At 36.3% G+C, this 8,882-nt stretch overlaps 1 long non-coding RNA gene across 1 annotated transcript in view; it reads left to right on the forward strand.

Annotated features, from left to right (window-relative positions):
• Nucleotides 1-8,882, forward strand: part of LOC135219805 (uncharacterized) — a 1,047,642-nt gene that overhangs the window by 339,313 nt on the left and 699,447 nt on the right. The gene's annotated exons all lie outside the window — the stretch shown is intronic.

Raw genomic sequence — 8,882 nt, forward strand, 5'->3', positions numbered from 1 at the left:
TGGATGGTACTTGCATATTCTTTAACCAACTCTTCAATTTCTATGCCCGTCTATTCTATTGTGTTAACTTGCTAGCAAAGTTACGTGACTATTCATCCCTTCTTATCCATACGTGCTACTCATCAGTAGGCTGGAAACATTGAAATGATTAGTTGCATTTACATTTTTGGCGTGATTTTTAATACTGAAAAGTCAAGGAATAGAGTATTACACACTTATTAGGCACATCACACAACATTGAGAGTCAATGCTCCCCGTCAGTAACTTATGGATGGAGCCGACGTGCTTCCTCAGAGCCATCTAGGGCACTTAAATTGAAGTATTACTTCATACCTACTACCTTACTTGCTCCACCTACATACTCTTGCCACTTCTCTTATTTTACCACCATCCAAGATATTTTTTTTTTTTCAAATACTAACAACACTAACATCTTCCATCTTCTCCTTGTTCAAAATATTAACTGCTCCAGCTTCCTAGCTCCCAATTACCGTTTATTACTATATATATATATATATATATATATATATATATATATATATATATATATATATAAGGAGGAACAGGATAGCCAGAAGACGTGGTATCATTCCAGACATTATTATTTCCTTAAAATAAAACAAGGGTACAGCCGAGCTTTCGGGAATGCATCGCTTTTCCCATCATCAGGGTCACATATCTATAAAATGATACAAAAAAGAGAAACAGTAAGAACTATACTGATTGACTATCTAAAAACATTACAATACTTTAAAATACATGACACAAAGTAAAAAAGGGAACTTAAAATACACAACACAAAGTAAAAAGGAACATAAAAACAAAGTTAACTGCAAATCATAAAATAGCAATGACAAGTTAAGAGAGATTACGTAAAACGCAGAAATATACTGAGTGAAAAAAAAAAAGAATATTCAGAGTAAAAATAAAAATAATGATACTGTAGTACAAGATATTGGAGAACCTACTGTTCATGTCGTAGTTAAATGACAACTGGGCGAGTTAAAAAAACTGCGAATGAAATGGGCAGAAGTGGTGTGGGTAAAAGAGAGAGAGAGGAGGAGGGAGAAAAAACAAACAAACAATCAAATTATGCAATGAACAAAGGAACAGATGGGGTTTGGTTAGTGAGTGTTGGAGATTGTTGTTTAATACGGAGAGAGACTAAAAAGGGAAGTGAATGGCTGTTTTTTGTTTGCCCCCAAGTATTTCAAAATCGCTGTACCTTATGTGATGGTGACAGGATATGGCATGAAGTCTAATTGCACTATTCTATTTTTTGCTTAAAGGTAAGCCTGTACGATGGCTAACACCCCTATAAGAGTCGATCCGCACCTTAAGTAGGCGTTTAGAACATCCCACATAAGTCCCAAAATTACATTTTGGGCAATTAAACTTATAAACAGTGCAGGTACGCTTCAACTCCGGGAGGGTGTCTTTAAAGTGAAACAGTCTTCCAATTGTAAGCGGGTTATTAAAAATAAATCTGAACTCAACATAAGGGTATAGATGGCTCAAGAGAGACAATAATTTACGTTTTAGTGGACCAGAATTACTAGTGAATGGTAGTGGAACATATACTATCTTCTTGGGATCGGTGCAGACTACAGTTTTTGGATTAAAAATAGTCTAAAAATTCTTTAAAGATTTTATTGAACATGTTCAGGGGATAGCAATTATTCTTAAAATAAGTCTCTAAAAACCTAACCTCCAGGTGAAAGTTATTCCAGTTGGAGCAAAGGGAAAAGGCTCGATGAATAAGAGTTTTACATGAGTTAACCTTGAAAGCAAGGGGACAGTGACTAAAAAAGTTTAACCCAAGGCCGGTAAAAGTTTTCTTCCTGAAAAGTAAAAAAATATCTTTCAGAGCGAGAGACCAAAATATTTAAAAAAGAAATGCGGCCATTACATTCTTTTTCCATGATAAAAGTAATATTAGAATGAAAAGAGTTTACTAAATCTAAAAACAACTGGGCATGACGATCCTCGGTGAAAGGTAAAAACGTATCATTTACATATCGTCTATAAAATCTGGGTTTAAAATTATCTGGGCACTGATTAAAGAACTGTTCCTCTAAATGACACATAAAAATATTAGCGAAATAAGGTATTAAAGGAGAGCCCATGGCCATGCCATCTATTTGCTTATAAAAATAAAGTAAGTATCAATGACTGAGAGTTACAAGAGTTTTTTGAAATTATTTCTAGTAAAACCGTGGTAGACCGTATTAGGGGTAGGGAATAATTTTCCGGGGATAATATCAATGGTTTCGAAAACGGGGACATTGGTAAATAGGGACTGGACATCGAAACTAACCATAAATGTATGTGAATTTTGCTCAAGAATGTCAAGGACAAAAGAAGAATAATTTTGCAGTGTGGAACGGTTACTAGTGATATGGCTGCGGAGGGGAACAAGGTACTTGGCTATTTCGAAATTTGGTGAGTTATAAGCAGCAAGAATTGGTCGAAGGGGAATGTCATTCTTGTGAACTTTAGGGAGTCCATACAAAGTAGCAAAAGAAGATCCTGAACTGTAAAGAGAATTATAGGTGCTTTCAGAAATAGCAGCGTCATCTTTAAGCTGTTTCAGAGTACGGTTTATTTTATCTTCAATTTTGAAAATGGTACTAAATTCAGGAAGACCTACTTCAACGAATTTACTGGAGTCGGACAAAACACTACTCATTTTTTCAATGTAATCATTGCGATTCAGTATTACTACACCTTTACCTTTATCTGGTCGGCAAATTATGAGGTCATTTCTATTAGCAAGTTTCTTCAAAATCTGAAAATCATCATACTTGAAAAACGGAAACCAATTTCTAGCTTTTAGACTGGAGAAAGTTTCATGAGCCAAGGTCTGTATGGACTGGCGTGCTGTTTCAAGATTAATATGAGAAGGTAACACCGAATATTATGTAAAAACAATTCAAGCGCGAGGAAAAAATCACAATATTTGGGTTTAAAATTGGGTAAACAAAAATCCAAGCCCAATGCTAAAAGAGACACTTCTTTTTTAGATAGAGTATAGCCAGAGAAATTAAAAATGACACTATTTGGGTAAATGAACTTAAGTTGGTGAATACCGAGTTTAAGTAATTTACGCTCATGTACTTTAGTGGTAGTGGTTACATATCTGTTAATGGTTCTGTTGAGCAGACTTTTAACGACGTATCCATCGAGAACTCGGTATTCACCAACCTAAGTTCATTGACCCAAATAGTGTCATTTTTAATTTCTCTGGTTATACTCTATCTAAAAAAGAATCTCTCTTTTAGCATTAGGCTTGGATTTTTGTTTACCCAATTTTAAACCCAAATATTGTGATTTTTTTCCTCGCGCTTGAATTGTTTTTCCATCAGTATAGTTCTTACTGTTTCTCTTTTTTGTATCATTTTATAGATATGTGACCCTGATGATGGGAAAAGCAATGCATTCCCGAAAGCTCGGCTGTGCCCTTGTTTTATTTTAAGGAAATAATAATTATCACATTACCGTGATTCATATACATACATCGAGCTACAAATGTCCTTTAATATCTAATTGTATCTACCTCGGTTTCTTAGTGGCTAAAAATTCACCTTCGGGAATTAGATATTAAGGGACATTTGCTCGATGTACTCACACACACACACAAACACATATACTATATAAATAAATAAATAAATATATATATATATATATATATATATATATATATATATATATGAGTATATATATATGTGTGTGTGTGTATATATATATATATGTATATGTATTTATATATATTAAACGGAGCCAATAAAAACGCCAAGATATAGAAAGTAAGTACTACATTTCAGAGACTGCCATCTCTCAGTTCAGGTAAGTAATGAGTGAGAAAAGTAACAGAACAGGCGGTATTTATACCAAGAGATCTATTCACAGGTAGCACGCTTTCCAAGTCACACCTTCTTATAATTTTTCTTTAATCTTCTTAAGCGTTGGTTGAAGAGAGATTTTATCAATGATATCTGGAAACCCCGGCATCCTTCAAGATGTTCATTACCTGACTTGATTTCATCAAGGCTGCCTTTATCATTTCGTTTTGTACCGAAATTTGCTGCTTTAAATTATACGTGACAAATTCCTGTTTATTCTGTAGCTATGGTTATTTAGTATATGGTTAAAAATACCTGAGCGCTGTTGTCCATACCTAACTGACCGTTTAAGTTGTATTAATCTCTGGGGAAGTGATTTTCCTATAAAACTGATGTAAGATTGGTCACAGTCCAGGCAAGGGATTTCGTATACTCCTCTGTCCGTGCGGGATGTCTTTTGTGGACGTTAATCAGGGATTTGGCTTAGGTATTTGGTAGGTAAAGGCAAAAGGGTTAGATTTTTAGAGGGTCTGGGTCAGTCTTAATCCTGTCCAGGTGAAGGATTTTTATTTTAATGTTGGGTGTCTCTCTAGTCTTGTCTTGAGGGGGTGGGTAAAAAATTACGTTTGCTTTATGAATAGCTTTCTAAATTAAATGGTTAGGATACTTTAAAGACGAAAGCTGCTTACAAATTAGTTCAAATTCCTTTTCCAAGAAATCTGGTGAACAAATTCGTAAGGTTGCTGGCTACTCTTATCTTGATAGAAATGTCATGATAACTGAAGTAGTGAGTGTATGAAAGTGAGAATGTTGGTTTACTGTATATGGTAAATTTGTATTCGGTCGTGTCTCTCAATTATTAAAACATCAAAGAAAGGAATTTTGCTGTCTGTTTTCCATTCAACTTTAAATTTGATGCTGGGCACTAACGTGTTTAATTTTGAAGTGAATTCGTTGAAATTGCCCCACCTGTTATCCCAAAAAGTTAGAATATCATCTCAGCCACAACATGGTTTTGGCTTATATGGCATTTATTACTATGGTTTCAAAGTATTCCGTGCATAGATTGGTTAAAAAAGGATTTAAAGGGCTACCCATGCTGCATCCGAATTTTTACATATAGAATGACTCCCTGAATGAAAATACGTTATTAGAGACATAATTTAACTAACTTTATTATTTTGTCAATAACCAGTGGGATATGATCTTGATAGGAGGCTAATTTTTCCCTCAAAAACTGTAGAACGTCCTGTACTGGTACTTTTGTGAATAGGGAATATACATCAAGACTTAAAAGTTTTAAGTTGTGAAGTGGTATATGTGCTTCTCTGAATTTCTGACAAAAATTTTCCGAATGTTTAATGTGACTGGGGAAAAAAGTGCCAAAGAAAAGGTAAAGGAGGCCGGTTAACCATTTAGAAATTTTATAATTGAAAGCACTGGCACAGATTGATCTAAATGGAAGATTGTTTTTGTGAGTTTTGGGAAGGCCATAAAAGTAAGGTAGGTTTGGGTTAATGACTTTAAATTTCTCCAATAATTCAATGGTGATGTTTTGGAGGGGATTTTTCGTCAGTTTGTCGTAAGTGTTTGTGTCACTAAGGATTTTGTTGATTTTGTCGAGGTAGAAGTCATTGTCCATGATAACGACTTTGCCGTCTTTGTCGGATCTACTTATTACAAAATCTATTTTTTTTCCAGCGAGCGGATGGCTATCATAAATCTAAGGGGACAGGATATTTCTTAAGGTCAGTTAATTGGTCAAGACAAAAAGAGCATTGAAGTATTGGAGATAAAGTCATTAACCCAAACCTACCTTACTTTTATGGCCTTCCCAAAACTCACAAAAACAATCTTCCATTTAGATCAATCTGTGCCAGTGCTTTCAATTATAAAATTTCTAAATGGTTAACCGGCCTCCTTTACCTTTTCTGAGGCACTTTTTTCCCCAGTCACATTAAACATTCGGAAGATTTTTGTCAGAAATTCAGAGAAGCACATATACCACTTCACAACGTAAAACTTTTAAGCCTTGATGTAGATTCCCTGTTCACAAAAGTATCAGTACAGGACGTTCTATGGCTCTTGACAAAATAATAAAGTTAGTTGAATTATGTGTCTCTGATAACGTATTTTCATTCGGAGAGTCATTCTATAAGCAAAAATTCGGATTTAGCATGGGTAGCCCTTCAAGTCCTGTTTTAGCCAATCTATACATGGAATACTTTGAAAGTATAGTAATAAATGCAATAAAACCCAAAAACATGCTGTGGCCGAGATGATATTCTATATTTTTGGGATAATAGATGGGGCAATTTCAACGAATTCCTTTCAAAATTTAACGCATTACTGCCCAGCATCAAATCTAAAGTTGAATGGGAAACAGACAATAAAATTCCTTTCCTTGATGTTTGAATAATAAGAGACACGACAGAATACAAATTTACCATATACAGAAAACCAACATTCTCACTTTCATACACTCACTACTTCAGTTATCACGACATTCCTATCTAGATAGGCGTAGCCGGCAACCTATTTGTAAGAGTCTTACGAATATGTTCACCAGATTTCTTGGAAAAGGAATTTGAACTAATTCGTAGGCAGCTTTCGTCTTTAAAGTATCCTGACCATATAATTGAGAGCGACTCATAAAGCAAAAGTAATTTTCTACCAACCCCTCAAGAAAAGGCCAGAGAGACACCTACAATAAAACAAAAATCCCTCACCAGGACAGGATTAAGACAGTGAAACAGGCCCTCTAAAAATCTATCCCTTTTGCCTTTACCTACCAAATACCTTCGCCAAATCCCTGATTAACGTCCACAAAAGACATCTCGCACGGACAGAGGAGTATACGAAACCCCTTGCCTGGACTGTGACCAATCTTACATCAGTTTTACAGGAAAATCACTTCCCCAATGATTAATACAACATAAACAGTCAGCTAGGTATGGACAACAGAGCTCGGCTATTTTTAACCATATAAATAACCATAACCACAGAATAAACTGGAATTTGTCATGTATAATTTATAGCAGCAGATGTCGGTACAAAAGCCAAATGATATATATAACTTTAAGGACAATTTCTCAGGCTTACGAAAGAAAGCCAAAATCTGTAGTCACAATAACTGTACGAGTTTCACAAGACCTGTATCATTTCTAAGTTGAAGACGAAGCATTTCCATATTATCTTTCCGAGATGTTAATCAGACTTGTGTAAGTGGCTGATTGTTTAGTAAAAATTGTATAACAAAATTCCCATACATTCTTTTAAAGTGTTCATGAATTAAAGGAGCCATGCAAGAACATACATTAAGGTGTAAATCTCTCTCTCTCTCTCTCAAGGACTTTGTTTATATTACATGTTTAAAATGCTGTAATATATCGCGTTGAACTAAACCCCGCTCTCTCTCTCTCTCATCCTTACTTCTAGGGTGACCATTCCTGTCGGAATCTGTTTACCATGTACCAAAGTCTCTCTCTCTCTCTCTCTCTCTCTCTCTCTCTCTCTCTCTCATCCTTACTTCTAGGATGACCATTCCTTTCGGAATCTGTTTACCATGTACCAAAGTCTCTCTCTCTCTCTATTTCTCTCTTTCTGACTTTCACACTTTAAAAAGGTGTAAAACATCTAGTTCAATTAAATCCTACTAACCGATCTCTCTCTCCCTCTTTCTCTGTTTAGAATCCAGTAAAATGTTTTGTTACTTTAAACCGCTCTAACCGTTCTCTCTCTCTCTCTCTCTCTCTCTCTCTCTCTCTCTCTCTCTCTTTTACATGCCTCCGGCCTCCGCAGAGCCGAATCCGCTACAGCGGGGAATTCCGCCCTAATGGCAAAACTTTGTTTGTATGGTGCTTTTACGTTGCATGGAACCAGTGGTTATTCAGCAACGGGACCAACGGCTTTACGTGACTTCCGAACCACGTCGAGAGTGAACTTCTATCGCCAGAAATACACATCTCTCACTCCTCAATGGAATGGCCGAGAATCGAACCCGCGACCACCGAGGTGGGACGCTAATACCATACCAACCACGACACTGAGGCGCTTGGCAAAACTTTGGAAAAACTGGAAAGCAAAGTCTAGGCAGCAATAAAGTCCATAGAGACACGCTGTGCTACTCTACATTTTGGCCAAACAGCTTCTAGGCAGTTTGCAGTTTCTAGGCAAATAAGGGAGCTTTGTACCTCGTAATGAGAGAGAGAGAGAGAGAGAGAGAGAGAGAGAGAGAGAGAGAGAGAGAGAGAGAGAGAGGGTGGGGGGGGAGAGGGTGGGGGGGGAGAAAACCTTTAGTGGGATTTAGTTTAAGATATCTTAAATCATAATAAACTCTGAAAGTCCTTACAAGAGAGAGAGAGAGAGAGAGAGAGAGAGAGAGAGAGAGCCTTCAGCGGGACTTAGTTCACCTAGATATTTAACAGCATTTTCGAGAGAGAGAGAGAGAGAGAGAGAGAGAGAGAACGGTTAGCAGTGTTTAGTGAAGTATCTCGTTGCATTAAACCACACTAACCGCTCTCTCTCTCTCTCTCTCTCTCTCTCTCTCTCTCTCTCTCTCTCTCTCTCTCTCTCTCTCTCTCTCATCGAGAGGTACAAAACTTTTATTTGCCTCTAAGGACGGCAGATATAAATTCGCTAGAACTATTAACGGGTTTATTGTACGATTTAACTGTACAAAACTCCTGTAGCATTTGTGTACCTCTAATAAATGGAGTAGTACCAAATGGATGACTGTTATGGAGATTGGCGATAAAGGGGTATTCGTCGAAAGAAACACACACACCTATATATATAGTGTATATATATATATATATATATATATATATATATATATATATGTATGTATGTATGTATGTATGTATTTCATTTTACAACGGCGCCTCTTAGTCGCATGTGCTTTTTTTTACTCATCAAACTCATTATTTCTAGCTTGTCTATTCTTCCACATCTGGTTTAAGGTCTCTTTTTTTCACTCACTGTGTTCCCGAAAGACAAATTCCGAGATGTTCGGAGTCTTCAGATCCTGAAGGCTTCCTT

Source organism: Macrobrachium nipponense, chromosome 1, assembly GCF_015104395.2.
Source record: "Macrobrachium nipponense isolate FS-2020 chromosome 1, ASM1510439v2, whole genome shotgun sequence".
NCBI lineage: Eukaryota > Metazoa > Arthropoda > Malacostraca > Decapoda > Palaemonidae > Macrobrachium > Macrobrachium nipponense.